Source organism: Choloepus didactylus, chromosome X (assembly GCF_015220235.1).
Source record: "Choloepus didactylus isolate mChoDid1 chromosome X, mChoDid1.pri, whole genome shotgun sequence".
Lineage (NCBI taxonomy): Eukaryota > Metazoa > Chordata > Mammalia > Pilosa > Megalonychidae > Choloepus > Choloepus didactylus.
The window spans coordinates 70,017,667-70,033,673 of record NC_051334.1 but is presented as its reverse complement, the minus strand read 5'-3'; the positions used below and the strand labels follow the sequence as shown (position 1 = coordinate 70,033,673).

Here is a 16,007-nt window from a genome sequence, read left to right as displayed (position 1 = left end):
CTTAAATAAGAAATTCAGAATACATAAAGTATACTATATGATGATAATAACCTTTTCAGCCTTGATTTGTTCTTTTTTAAATACAGATGCTGATGAAGATGGATTAGATGCAGTCTACTTTTTCCTCAGTTGGTTGTTTTTTTTTTTTTTTTAGAGATTATAAACCACGAAACTAAAATGAGTAAATGTTTGAAGTTTATCACAAGCCGCCCTGTAATTTCCAGTCACGATGGCACATACAAGAGCCCCAAAGAAGTTTGAAAAATACTTCTGAATTCTTGAAATCAGTTTTTGGCAAGCTGCGGTTGGATCTTCTCCTGTTCTCATATATTCTATGGCTTGGTAGCTTGGTAGAAAATGCATCAAGATATCACCATCCCTGGTGGCTGCAGCTGCTCTCACAGTATCATCATGTGGCCCCAGCTTGTAGCAAATCTCCTTTACTATCATGTATTTTGAATTTTATGCCATTTGTTTCAGCAGCAGTATGTCTTATCTTATGGATTACAACCATGCCAGTAGTATCATGACTGTAATTATCTCCTGTTTCTTTATAGGTAGGAAAATCTTGCTTTAAGATGCTATGTGGTCTGTAGGGCCCACAGTATTTTGAAGCATCTGATATAACATTCCTCCAATAATTTGGCTGGCAATTCTGAACAAGCCAATCTGAATGAAAAGCTTGAGAAGTATTGGAGACAAATCCTCATTGATAAACTCCATACTTTCAGCAAACTTGGTGGCCATCTATGATTATTGCATCCACTGTGGTTTCTCCAAATTCATCAGGACTTCCTCCAAAGCCTACAGTGCCATCACACTGCTCTCTCTTGCATACAGCACAGCCACTCTCAACTGCATCCAGGGTAGAACCTCCAGATGTTAATGTCCTCCATGGTGCTTTGGTTGCATTCTTAAAAGGCCAAGTGTTGAGGACCAAGGACAGAAGGTTGAAGGCACATACAATCGTTAGGCTGAGCAGGAGCAGCCCGAGAAGCAGCAGCAAGTTCAACTTCCATGCCGTGGTTGTGCGTCAGGAGGAGCAGCTCCGAGGAATCCCCACAGGGGTGCAGCCCCAGGGCTCTTTCTTCTTTTTTAATGTAAGCACTATATCTATAAATTTCCTTCTCAGCAGTGCACTGGATGCATCCCATACATTTTGATATGTTGGGTTCTTGTTTTCATTCATCTCCAGATATGTACCGATTTCCATTGCAATTTATTCTTTGACCCACTGATTCTTTTAAGTGTGTGTTGTTAACTTCAATATATCTGTGAATTTTCCAGTTCTCTGCCTGTTATGATTTACAGCTTCATTCCATTATGGTCAAAGAAAGTGCTGTGTATAGTTTCAATCTTTTTACATTTGTTGAGACTTGTTTTGTTACCCAACATGTGGTCTATCCTGGAGAGTGACCCATGAGCACTTGAGAATAATGCATATCCTGGTGTTTTGGGGTAAATTGTTCTGTATATGTTTGTTAAGTCTAGTTCATTTATCATATTAATCAAGTTCTTTATTTCCTTATTGATCCTCTGTCTAGATGTTCCATCTATTGATTAGAGTGCTGTATTGAAGTCTCCATATATTATTGTAGAGATGTCTATATTTCCTTTCAGTTTTGCCATTGTTTCCCTCATGTATTTTGGGGCACCATGATTAGGTGCATATACATTTAAGATTGTTATTTCTTCTTGGTGGATTGTCCCTTTTATTAATATATAGTGTCCTTCTTTGTCTCTTGTAACAGTTTTGCATTTAAAGTCTATTTTGTCTGATATTATTATAGCTACCCCAGCTCTTTCTTGGTTACTGATTGAGTGGAATACCAATTTCCAATCTTTCACTTTCAACCTATTTGTGTCCTTGGGAAGACAGTATATGGACGAATCATACTTTTTTATCCATTCTGCAATCTGTGTCTTTTGTTTGGGGAGTTTAATCCATTAACATCCAATGTTACTAATGTAAAGGTAGTACTTTGGTTTTTATAGGTCTTATCTTATTTTTGTCTCTTTATTTACCCTTTTAGTTACTGTTACTGATAATCATTGTTTCTACACTCTCCTCCAAGACTCTGTCTCCTGACTTTTCCTTTCAGCCTGCAAACTCCCTTTGGTAATTATTGTAAGGCAGGTCTTTTGCTAACAAACCCTCTCAGTTTCTGTTTATCTGTAAATATTTTAAACTCTCCCTCATTTTTAAAGGACCAGTTTTCCAGATAAAGAATTTGGGGCTGGCAGTTTTTCTTTCAGTACCTTAACTATGTCATTCCTCTGCCTTCTCACCTCCATGGTTTCTGATGAGAAATCAGAATTTAGTCTTATTGAGGATCCCTTTTATGTGACAAATTGCTTTTCTCTTGTTGCTTTCAGAAGTCTCTATCTTTGGCAGTTGACATTCTGATTAGTATGCATCTCATTGTTGGTCTACTAGGATTTATTCCATTTAGAGTATGCTGTGCTTTTTGGACATGTACATTTATGTCTTTCATACAGGTGAAGAACTTTTCTTCCATTATTTCCTCCAATATTCCTTAAGCCCCCTTTCCCTTCTCTTGTCCTTCAGGGACATGCATGACATCTATATTTGTGCATTTAGTGCTGTCACTCAAATTCCTGAGACACTGCTCAATTTTTTTCTATTCTCTTCTCTATCTATTCTTTTGACTGTATGAGTTTGATTGCCCTGTCTTCTAGTTTGCTGATTCTTTCTACTACCTGTTCAGATCTGCTGTTGTGTGCTTCTAATGTATTTTAATCTCTACTACTGTGCTGTTCATCCTCATAATTTCTATTATGTTTCTTTTTATACTTTCTAGTTCTTCCTTATGCTCACACATTGTCTTCTTAATATCCTTTAACTCTTTATGCATGTTTTACTACATCTTTTTGAATTGATTTAGGAGATTTGTTTGAACTTCTTTGATTATTTGTTCCAAATTCTGCATCTCTTCTGAAATTTTAATTTGTTCTCTTGATTGAGCCAAATCTTCTTGTTTCTTAGTATGGCTTATAATTTTTTAGTGATGTCTATACATTTGATTATCTTGATAAAGTAACTCTGAACATCAGTTTCTTCCTCTTGTCTAAGATTTTATTGTTGATTGGCTTTGTGTCATGGCTCTTCTTTGATGCTTGTTCTAACTTTTTGTGGATGTTTTGAATAGTCCAAGTTTAACTGATCAGATTTTCTCAGCTTTTCTTCATCTGATTCTTGCTTTAGGTATGTGGTACAATTTTTAAAGATACAAATTTTGTGCAATTGTTTCATCTCCAAGAGAAAGCTTCCTTTACTATTCTCCTTCTCTGGGAATTTTGAGCTGTTCTTTATGTTTTTGTGCAGAATTTTCTCCCCAGCTCATATGATTTGTTTAAATTCTCTCCCTCACTCAGTACCCCATTTTCCTTACACTATCCAGTTCTTGGACCCATCCTATATTACAGCAGTTCAGTTTATCCCCCCCCCATTTTTTTCCTCTTTGAGGCTTTTCTGCCTTAGCTTTCTTCTCTGTTAGGTTACACCATGCAGACCAAATGGAGTCAACTCAGAAAGGTGGGTCACTCCAGAAAAGTCTGTTTTGCATTTAGGTTGCCCAGATTACAGTTACTGGATTGAGTGCACCACTTAGCAGCTTCTGTTCTACCATGGTCTCTCTCTCCTTCTCCACACCCCTCCCCTGGACCCTTTTTTATGCAGCACTCCTCCATGGCTTTGTTACATCCTGGGTCTCTGTGGACTTGAGCACCTGTGCCTGGATATGCGTTGGGTTCTAAGTCACTGCTGTAAGTGGCTTCATAGTTTGTGTCCCTAGTGGGAGGGAGGGATCTGGGCTGCTGCCTCTGAGCAACTCCCAAGCTGCATGGGACTGAGTGAAGGGAGTGAGGAGGATCAGCACATCAGAAAGGAAGTTTCCTACCTTATATTTTTCTCTCTCTTCAATTCAGCATTTGTGGAGTCCTTCTGCCATTGCTACCATCCTCTAGAGTTCTAAGCAACTGTGATTTGTTCTGTTATTTGCTGAATCTCTGCAGAGGTTTTTAGGGGATGTTTTACATCATCATGTTAATGACATCAGTCCTGATGTGATTTCTTAACTACTCTATGCCATGCTGCATGGAATGAATGTGTCAACCACCTAGTTCTCAGAGTGGCTATGTTTAAATGCCATGGCATTGACTTTAGGCCTATAGGCCCTGTGACTCAGGTGGTTAAAGGAAACATTTTGGCTCCTTGTTCCTGCTGTCTATGAGAATCACTAGCAAAAAGTCAAGGGCCTCCCTTGGGCTGAGGCAACAGAGTTAAGGAAAAATCTAAAATCATAGCACAGTGGTATATGCTCTAGCTCTGAAAGTGACCCTCAAAAGTCTTTACTCTGATTTGTGCCTCAGTTTCTGTAGGTCTTTTATCCATGGAAATAGCACATGTCCTACAAGTTAGGTGTGAAAATAATCATACATTATCAAGTAATAACACAAATAAAAACAGAAAATTCTTGTATAGTAATAGGATTTTGTTAATATAGAAGCTCACTAAAGATTTGTATTTGATTTTGATAAGTATTGGGCTTCACTATTGTGGTGGTTTGCAGTTGTGTGTACATCAATCTTAAATCTATTCCATTCCTGTGGATGTAAACCCATTGTAAATAGGACCTTTTGATGAGACTACTTCAGTTAAGGTGTGACCTGCCTCATCCAGGATGGGCCTTAATCCTATTATTGGAGTCTTTTAAAAATGGAATGGTGGGGGAGAAGAAGAAGAAGTAGAAGAAGAAGCAGCTTGAAGACAATGAAATATGGAACAGAAGGGAGAGACCAGAAGACACCACAATGTGCAAAGGAGCCAAGGATCTCTGGCATCCTGCCTTTGGGAAGAAAGCAACACCTTCATGATGTCTTGATTTGGACATTTTCTTGACCTCAAAACTGTAAGCTAATAATTTCCCATTGTCAAACCATTTCATGGTATTTGCTTTAAGCAGCCTAGATAATTAAAACAACTATATGGGAGTCTTTTGGTTGCAAGTAATAAAAGCCCAATTGAGCTCACTTTAGGAAAAATAGAAATTAAAAAAAATAGCCTACAGAGCCATGTATAATTAAGTCTAAAAGAATGACTCACAAAACCAGAATTCTGTTAGGCCTCAGAAAGAATCAGAACAAAGGACTCACTGCTGTCAAAACTCTCTCTCCATCTATTGTCTCTGCTTTTCCTGGCATGCTTGCTCCTTCTCTCTCTACAAATGACTTTCTCCATTATAAATCCACACGGGAGAAAATGGCCTTTCCTAACGTCTTTACAGTTCAAGTTAGGAGCCAAATGGAGCTGCAAACTCATGGTCCAAATATCCAGGGAAGGACTCTGACTATAAAAGCTTGTGTCATATGCCTATACTTCAGCCAATCAACTGTCACCAGAGAGCAGGTTCACATTGTAGGAACATAGTAGCACTCAGTAACCATGTGAATTGGAAAAGTCCATTCTGGAAAAAGTGAGAGATAGTTCCCTTTAAAAGACATTTCTGGGAAGGCAATCAAATAAATAGGTTTCTTCTACAAAGGTAGAGAATAAAAATTCTTGCCAAATAGTGGAGCCCAAGGATCTTATTAGTGAGATTTGGGAATGGGTTTCTCTGTGTGTTCCCATAGATCCCCCCTCCCCCAATAATGGCTCAAAAAGCTCTATGCTTTGAGGCTACTAAAAAAGATTTCCAGGTACATTGGCTATCACTTCATCAATGCTTTAGGGAACATTACTTAAGAACATTACTTAAGAAGTCTTCTAGGTCTGATATTTTACAGTTCTATTATTGTCAAGTGTCCTATAGCTGGACCAGTCCTCATCTACCTGATATATCAGAGCAACCCAAGCTTTATTGCTATTCCCTAGACTTCTATTATTAGTTCTCTGTTTCATAGTCTTAAGGCTAAGCTCCAATCCAATGCCCATTTCCTAGGGAGGGGTCATCCATGAAGTCTTTTCAGTCATTGACACAACAACATAAATAAGTTGACCAGATGGTTTCTTAAGAGCAAACTCATTTAGAGAAGGCAGGAGGGAGAAATTAGGGAATGCATTAAGAAAATGTGCTTCCTGACATAGGAAGGGGGAAGTTGAGTACAAGAAAGAAAGTCTGGAGGCCTCAAAGACAAAGACTGCTTCATTCACCATTATAGAGAACAGGGCCTCCCTGGCTATACAGACTGCCTAGGTACCTCTGGTAGCTGGCCCATAAATGTTGATGACATTCTCATACACATTCTAGGCAATCTGTCCAGGCCCCTGGAGAGGATTATGTGATAAGATACTGTCTGGCAGCTATAGCTACCAACCCATGCCTTTTATCCCCATTGTTATCACATAGGAACACAACTACTAATAATTTCATGATACAGTACTTATATTTCATAAGGATGCCTCCATGTTCATTATGCAATCAGATTCTTACAGCATTCCTATAAGTATGTTGGGAAAGGACGATTACTCCATTGAGTGAACTGAGACTCTTGGGATTAAGTAGCACAGGAAAAAGCTAGTATATGTCAAAAAACATATACTCTTATGAAAGCTACACATGCTACAAAAATAAGGACCTTGTTTGTTTTGTTCATTGCACTATCTCCAGCTCCTAGTGCTGGGCCTGACACTTAGGAGGAACTCAATTGTGATATATTGAATAATGGAATGAATTAATGAATGAACAAATTATTTTAATTTGGGCCCACATATTCTCTGACTTTCAAACCTATGCTCTATAATTCCAGGGAAGCAGACAAGAACTGATACTTGACGAACACTCAAGACCTAACGCATAATATTTTATTTAATCCATATGCAAATTCTGCAAAGTAGGGAATATTCTTCCTCTCTGAGCCTCAGAGAGGAGTAAGTTCTCACAGTTAGGAAGTAACAGCTGGAATTTGAACCCAGGCAGCTTAAATTCATAGCACTCATTATTGCATTCATTTAGAATTGCAATATCAGTTCTCTTCATTTCCCAAAGTTAGACTGCAATGAAAATGAGTCCATACAAGTCACCAAAGGGATCAAAGTGATGTCTAAAGTGAGAGATGATCATTAGTATTGCTAGCTCATTCTGACCAACTTTATTTATTTTTCCTTAATAAAAATTCATTTTCCAAAACCCATTTTCTCTGGGAAGCTCACCCTAATTGTGAAGGATTAACACTGCCTGAAGCCACCCATCAACTAATGCAGGCCCTCTGGAATTTCCCAATAATCTCACAGTATTGTGAGATGAGAAAAATTTCAATTTGTATATTTTGTTTCCAAAGCCTTTTAAGGCAAAAATTGGTTTATAGAAATGGCTACCACTCAATGATGAAATTCTATAATAATTAAACCAAATCACTTACTTTGTGATAGAATAGAAATAATAAAAGCAACAACAGCAGCAATACTTTTAATCACTTTTATATGCATTACACTTTAGAGTTTATGAAGTTTTTTCACTTCTAGTAACTCATTTCAGGACTTTGGTCTCCAACTCTAATACATGTTTATCACCTTGTTTCAGTTCTCACAACCAGCTATGTTTTCATTTATCACATTTTGTCCAAAAGGTTACATCTACTGTTGGTCTAAATCAATGATGCGTAACCTGGTTTTCTACACCCTTCAAAGCCTTTGCTCACATTATTTCCTATTTTTGAAATGCCATTCCTCCTTCTCTATATTCTCCTTATCAAAATCTTACTTATCTTCCAAGGTTTTCCTATGAAGCCTTCTAGATCTACCCCAGCTCACAGTGTTCTTGTTCTCCTCAGAAGACCTGGGAGACTTATGCTATACAAATGACACCTAGCAGGTTATGCCTGATATGAATAATTTTTGTATGTATACATCCTTCCTTCCCAGAAGATAATTTTGAGCAATAAGTGTTGATCAAATTGCTAATGATCCCAAAAATATACCATGAAATTTTCCCAAACATAAGGAAATAAAATTCATGTTATTTTAATTAATAGAGTATTGAATGCTTACCCTAGGTCAGTATAGAGCATGTAGTAGGGAGGACATTGGATTTAGAATGATAAACCTGAATTGAAGCTCTAGATCAGCTCTTTTTCAGCTGTGTGAAATTGAATAAGTCCCTTCACCTAACTAATTTTTCAGTTTCCTCATCTGTAAAAAAAAGTCTAGAAATACTTTCCCTGCACAGTGCCTGGCAGATAGCAGACCTCAACAAATATTTTGTAAAACAGTAAATTAGTGCTTATTTTACAGGGTGGGTGTGAGTGTTAAATGGGATCATGTATTCAGGAGTGCTTTATAAACCTTTTCACTGTCAGGGGTCATGATTACACAAATGAAGAAGGTTTTGTATGGGGTCTCCTAAATAAGAATAATGCAAACTCTTCTAGGAAGATGAAACCAGCACACAAAACAACAGCTAGAAAAATACCAGATGGATCAGTATAAAATGGCTTCATGGAGTACTGGGACATAAATAGAATAGAGATGGGGGCAGACCTTATCATAAAGAAAGTTTTGGAAGGATGCTGAAGACAGTGTGGGTGGGACACAAGGGGTACAAATGGCACCCTGACTGGAGAAAAGAATGTATAAAGGAAGGCTGGCCAAAAAAAAAATGTTGGCTGGTTAGGTTAGGGGTAAACTATGGATGCCTTATGGTAATTTTGGCACAATGATGTGGAATTGATAAGAGAGATGACAGGAGCTACTTTATATATTTGAGCTGCAGAGTGATATTATGTAAGTATTCATGAGAAAGATATATTAGGCAAGAATTGGAAAGTGCAGGAAAACTGGAGTCAACGAGACCGATTAGGCAGATCTTGATTAGTCCACGGCTAAGTTCCATGTACCTTCACTATATCACACTATATTCTAATTGTTGGTTTACTTGCCTCATGCAAAAGGATCACAGTTGCCAAAAGTTTAAGATATTGGGCTTGGCCCAGAAACAGGTAACTTAATACCCAGATAAGAAAATTTACCACCAACAAACTCCTATCAGTGGCTTTCTATTTCTTCATTTATCACTATTTGAGGTGCTAGTTGTCTCACCATAAGCTGCCAGCAACCTAAGGTCATCACACCTCACCATTTGTCACCTGTAAAGGATATTAAGCTGGGTACCCATGTTTCTTAAATTCTTAAATCTTATGGTTTCTTCATATCCAAGATGGGCATCATATATTTGTGAAAAATACCTGTTATGTAATCATGCAGACCTGTGCTCAAGTGGATCTGTTGCTTTCTAGCTGTCCAACCTTGAGTAAATTACTCAACCTTTCCTAATCTCATCTGTAAAAGTTAAGAAAGTGATACCTTATTCAAAAAATAATAATTATGAGAAGATTGTGAGAAGATGGTGGAGTAGGGATCTCTGGAACTCATCTTTCTATTATAACAACAATTAAACAGGCAGGTAGGAACTCTCTGAAACAACAATTTTGAAACTCTGAAGGCCAGAAGAACATAGTACAGCATCCAGGGAAAAGCAGAAGAAAGAAGCTGATACATTATGGTAAATAACAGGAAATTGCTCTCTCTGGTCAGCAGCTATCAGCAGGCTGCTGAGGGGTCCAGTTCCTGGCTAGCTCAACTGGTGACAGAAAGGGACATAAAAATCCTCTTACCCAAGACCAGGTGTGGGCATGGCCAATCACTGATCACAAATTTTTATTATTGACTTCAGATTGCTGGGAGCCAGGCTCTGAGGGTGGCCACTGTTTCAACAGACAAAGCTGTGGCAGAGGAGACTTAAAGAAGTTATGTTTCCTCAGGGCTGCATGGGACAGTTTGCTGAAGAGCTGCATTTGCTGAGCAGTCCAAGAAATCTCAGCACTGGGGAGTCATGGAAGAAGCTCTTGGCCCCCTTCATGACACCCTTCATGGGTCTCTGGCCCTGTTTTGGCTGGGAAAGTCCTCTCAGGTATGCCCCTCCCCCAAAATTTGCTCTCCAGGCAAAAGCAACTTGAGACAAGGAGAGGAGTACAAAAAACTATAGAGGTGGAAAGTGCGGGACAAAGGCTTGCTGGCTTCAAATACCTGGGAGAGGGAGGTCTGTTTCCTGGGAAAGAGAGGGGACAACCAAGCACCACTAAGCAGAGGAACTCCAAAACAACTCATAAGCAAAAGCCCAGGACAAGAAACAGGCCCAGAAAGACATGGAAAATGCTGCAGAGTGCATTCACCTTGGGTAGACCTTCGTGATTGGAGAGCTGAAACTCAAGAAAATCTCCGTCTTATAATCAGCTGGTTACAAAATCAAGAAACAGACATCTCATGATATAAATCAGAGAGATAACATTTGAAAATATTAAAATACACAATGTGCAGCAAAAGAGTACAAGACAAAGAAACAGGATATAATGGCTTATAGAAAGACAATACAAATCCAGAAGACACCAACAAAGAAGATCAGAATGTGGAACAATGAACAATGCCATTAAAAAAGATTTTAAAAATGCTTGAGCAGATGAAGGAAAATACAGAGAAAGAACTAAAGGATATCAGAAAAACAATGATAGAGAACTTCCCAAACTTATGAAAAGATGTGAATATGCACATCCAGAGAACACCAAACAGGATAAACATGAAGAAAAATAACCCTTGTCATATATTGATCCCATTATCAAATGAAAAAGACAAGGGAATAGTTCTGAAAGCTGCAAGAGAAAAGCAACATGTTATGTACAAGGGAGTCCCAATAAGATTGAGTACCAATTTCTCATGAGAAACCACAGAGGCAAGAAGGCTGTGGGTCGAAACACTTAAATTGCTGAAAGAAAACAACTACTAACCAAACATTTTATATCTGACAAGATGTTATTTCAGAAATGATGGAAAGATTCCCAGATAAGCAAAAGCTGAGGAAGTTCATCACTACTAGTCCTGCCTATAACAATGCTAAAGGAATTTCTTCAGACTGAAAGGAAAGAACACTAGACAGTGGTTCAAAGTGGCATAAAGAAATAAAGACCCACAGTAAAGGTAACCATTTGGGTAATTATAAATGTCAGTATTATTGTATTTTATTGCATGGTATGTAAATCCACTTCTTACTTCCTATAGGCACTACAATACAAATGCATAAAAAGTAATGATAAGTCTATGATTTTGGACACTATGTTCAAAGATATAAGTGGTAAGGGCTATAGGAAAAGTATATGTGTATGCTATTGAAGTTAAGTTGGTACCAAAACATATATAAAGAGAATGCAATTAAATAATAAAATATAACATACTACATTCAAGATCATAGACAAATCTCAAAATTGTTGCCGAGCAAAAAAAAAAAAAAAAAAAGATGAAAAATATATCCAGATAGAAAAGAGAAGGCACTCAATATGGTAAAAACAAAAAATCAACAAAATATAAAAGAAGGCATTAACAGAAGAATTGAGGGACAAAAAAGATATGACATACAAAGGTTAAATCATAAAATGGTGGAAGAAAGTCCTGCATTATCAGTAGTGACTTTTTTTTTTTTTTTTTTTTGTTAAAGTTGCGACTTTGAAAGATCACTGATAGCAGAAGGGCACAGTGGAGAGACTGAAGGGAGAAATATTTTTTACTGTTTTATTTTTGGTAAACTAGGTGATAAATGATGGGGACCTGATCAAATTAAAATAGTTGACAGGATGTATTTCTTCTTTTTTTTTTTTTTAATCATAGTTTTATTGAGATATATTCACATACCACGCAGTCATACAAAACAAATCGTACTTTCGATTGTTTACAGTACCATTACATAGTTGTACATTCATCACCTAAATCAATCCCTGACACCTTCATTAGCACACACACAAAAATAACAAGAATAATAATTAGAGTGAAAAAGAGCAATTGAAGTAAAAAAGAACACTGGGTACCTTTGTCTGTTTGTTTCCTTCCCCTACTTTTCTACTCATCCATCTATAAACTAGACAAAGTGGAGTGTGGTCCTTATGGCTTTCCCAATCCCATTGTCACCCCTCATAAGCTACATTTTTATACAACTGTCTTCGAGATTCATGGGTTCTGGGTTGTAGTTTGATAGTTTCAGGTATCCACCACCAGCTACCCCAATTCTTTAGAACCTAAAAAGGGTTGTCTAAAGTGTGCGTAAGAGTGCCCTCCAGAGTGACCTCTCGGCTCGTTTTGGAATCTCTCTGCCACTGAAGCTTATTTCATTTCCTTTCACATCCCCCTTTTGGTCAAGAAGATGTTCTCCGTCCCACGATGCCGGGTCTACATTCCTCCCCGGGAGTCATATTCTACGTTGCCAGGGAGATTCACTCCCCTGGGTGTCTGATCCCATGTAGGGGGGAGGGCAGTGATTTCACCTTTCAAGTTGGCTTAGCCAGAGAGAGAGGGCCACATCTGAGCAACAAAGAGGCATTCAGGAGGAGACTCTTAGGCACAAATATAGGGAGGCCTAGCCTCTCCTTTGCAGCAACTGTCTTCCCAAGGGTAAAACTTATGGTAGAGGGCTCAACCCATCAAACCACCAGTCCCCTATGTCTGTGGTCATGTTAGCAACCATGGAGGTGGGTTAGGCGAATGCCCATGCACTCTCCACAGGCTCCTCAAGGGGGCACTACATCTTTTTTTTTTTCCTTGTTTTTCTTCCTTTTTTTTTTTAACTTTCCCTTCTTTTTTAAATCAACTGTATGAAAAAAAAGTTAAAAAGAAAACAAACATACAATAAAAGAACATTTCAAAGAGACCATAACAAGGGAGTAAGAAAAAGACAACTAACTTAAGATAACTGCTTAACTTCCAACATGTTCCTACTTTACCCCAAGAAAGTTACATAATATAGCAACATTTCTGTGAACTTGTTCCTACTATATCCATCAGAATTTAACAGACCATAGTCATTTCTGGGCATCCCCAGAACGTTAAATAGCTTATCTGTTCTTCTTGGATTATTGTTCCCCCTTCCTTAATTGCTCTCTACTGCTAGTTCCCCTACATTCTACATTATAAACCATTTGTTTTACATTTTTCAAAGTTCACATTAGTGGTAGCATATAATATTTCTCTTTTTGTGCCTGGCTTATTTCGCTCAGCATTATGTCTTCAAGGTTCATCCATGTTGTCATATGTTTCACGAGATCGTTCCTTCTTACTGCCGCGTAGTATTCCATCGTGTGTATATACCACATTTTATTTATCCACTCATCTGTTGAAGGACATTTGGGTTGTTTCCATCTCTTGGCAATTGTGAATAATGCTGCTATGAACATTGGCGTGCAGACATCTGTTCGTGTCACTGCTTTCCGATCTTCCGGGTATATACCGAGAAGTGCAATCGCTGGATCGAATGGTAGCTCTATACCTAGTTTTCTAAGGAACTGCCAGACTGACTTCCAGAGTGGCTGAACCATTATACAGTCCCACCAACAATGAATAAGAGTTCCAATTTCTCCACATCCCCTCCAGCATTTGTAGTTTCCTGTTTGTTTAATGGCAGCCATTCTAACCGGTGTTAGATGGTATCTCATTGTGGTTTTAATTTGCATCTCTCTAATAGCTAGTGAAGCTGAACATTTTTTCATGTGTTTCTTGGCCATTTGTATTTCCTCTTCAGAGAACTGTCTTTTCATATCTTTTGCCCATTTTATAATTGGGCTGTCTGTACTATTGTCATTGAGTTGTAGGATTTCTTTGTATATGCAAGATATCAGTCTTTTGTCCGATACATGGTTTCCAAAAATTTTTTCCCATTGAGTTGGCTGCCTCTTTACCTTTTTGAGAAATTCCTTTGAGGTGCAGAAACTTCTAAGCTTGAGGAGTTCCCATTTATCTATTTTCTCTTTTGTTGCTTGTGCTTTGGGTGTAAAGTCTAGGAAGTGGCCGCCTAATACAAGGTCTTGAAGATGTTTTCCTACATTATCTTCTAGGAGTTTTATGGTACTTTCTTTTATATTGAGATCTTTGGTCCATTTTGAGTTAATTTTTGTGTAGGGGGTGAGGTAGGGGTCCTCTTTCATTCTTTTGGATATGGATATTCAACTCTCCCAGCCCCATTTGTTGAAAAGACCATTATGGCTCAGTTCAGTGACTTTGGGGGGCCTTATCAAAGATCAGTCAGCCATAGATCTGAGGGTCTATCTCTGAATTCTCAATTCGATTCCATTGATCTATATGTCTATCTTTGTGCCAGTACCATGCTGTTTTGGCAACTGTGGCTTTATAATAAGCTTCAAAGTCAGGGAGTGTAAGTCCTCCCACTTCGTTTTTCTTTTTTAGAGTGTCTTTAGCAATTCGAGGCATCTTCCCTTTCCAAATAAATTTGATAACTAGCTTTTCCAAGTCTGCAAAGTAGGTTGTTGGAATTTTGATTGGGATTGCATTGAATCTGTAGATGAGTTTGGGTAGAATTGACATCTTAATGAGATTTAGTCTTCCTATCCATGAACATGGAATATTTTTCCATCTTTTAAGGTCCCCTTCTATTTCTTTTAGTAGAGTTATGTAGTTTTCTTTGTATAGGTCTTTTACATCTTTGGTTAAGTTTATTCCTAGGTACTTGATTTTTTTAGTTGCTATTGAAAATGGTATCTTTTTCTTGAGTGTCTCTTCAGTTTGTTCATTTCTAGCATATAGAAACATTACTGACTTATGTGCATTAATCTTGTATCCCGCTACTTTGCTAAATTTGTTTATTAGCACTAGTAGCTGTATCGTTGATTTCTCAGGGTTTTCTAGATATAAGATCATATCATCTGCAAACAATGACAGTTTTACTTCTTCTTTTCTCATTTGGATGCCTTTTATTTCTTTGTCTTGCCGGATTGCCCTGGCTAGCACTTCCAGCACAATGTTGAATAACAGTGGTGACAGCGGGCATCCTTGTCTTGTTCCTGATCTTAGAGGGAAGGCTTTCAGTCTCTCACCATTGAGTACTATGCTGGCTGTGGGTTTTTCATATATGCTCTTTATCATTTTGAGGAAGTTTCCTTCAATTCCTACCTTTTGGAGTGTTTTTATCAAAAAGGGATTTTGGATTTTGTCAAATGCTTTTTCAGCATCTATTGAGATGATCAATTGATTTTTCCCTTTCGAGTTTTTAATGTGTTGTAATACATTGATTGTTTTTCTTATGTTGAACCATCCTTGCATGCCTGGAATGAACCCCACTTGGTCATGGTGTATGATATTTTTAATGTGTCTTTGGATTCGATTTGCAAGTATTTTGTTGAGGATTTTTGCATCTACATTCATTAGGGAGATTGGCCGGTAGTTTTCCTTTTTTGTAGCATCTTTGCCTGGTTTTGGTATTAGATTGATGTTAGCTTCATAAAATGAGTTAGGTAGTGTTCCATTTTCTTCAATGTTTTGAAAGAGTTTGAGTAAGATTGGTGTCAGTTCTTTCTGGAAAGTTTGGTAGAATTCCCCTGTGAAGCCATCTGGCCCTGGGCATTTATTTGTGGGAAGATTTTTGATGACTGATTCGATCTCTTTGCTTGTGATGGGTTGGTTGAGGTCTTCTATTTCTTCTCTGGTCAGTCTAGGTTGTTCATATGTTTCCAGGAAATTGTCCATTTCTTCTACATTGTCCAGTTTGTTGCCATACAGTTGTTCATAATATCCTCTTATAATTTTTTTAATTTCTTCAGGATCTGCAGTTATGTCACCTTTTTCATTCATTATTTTGTTTATATGGGTCTTCTCTCTTTTTGATTTTGTCAGTCTAGCTAGGGGCTTGTCAATCTTGTTGATCTTCTCAAAGAAGCAACTTTTGGTGATATTTATCCTCTCTATTGTTTTTTTGTTCTCTATGTCATTTATTTCTGCTTTAATCCTTGTGATTTCTTTTCTTCTACTTGGTTTAGGATTGGTTTGCTGTTCATTTTCTAGCTTCTTCAGTTGATCCATTAGTTCTTTGATTTTGGCTCTTTCTTCCTTTTTAATATATGCGTTTAGTGCTATAAATTTCCCCCTTAGCACTGCTTTTGCTGCATCCCATAGATTTTGGTATGTTGTGTTCTCATTTTCATTCTTCTCTATATATTTAGCAATT

The 16,007-nt window shown here is 37.8% G+C and overlaps 1 pseudogene; it reads right to left on the bottom strand.

Moving 5' to 3' along the window:
- Positions 1-103: 103 nt before the first annotated feature.
- LOC119522191 lies at positions 104-2,295 on the bottom strand (annotated as a pseudogene).
- Positions 2,296-16,007: the final 13,712 nt, after the last annotated feature.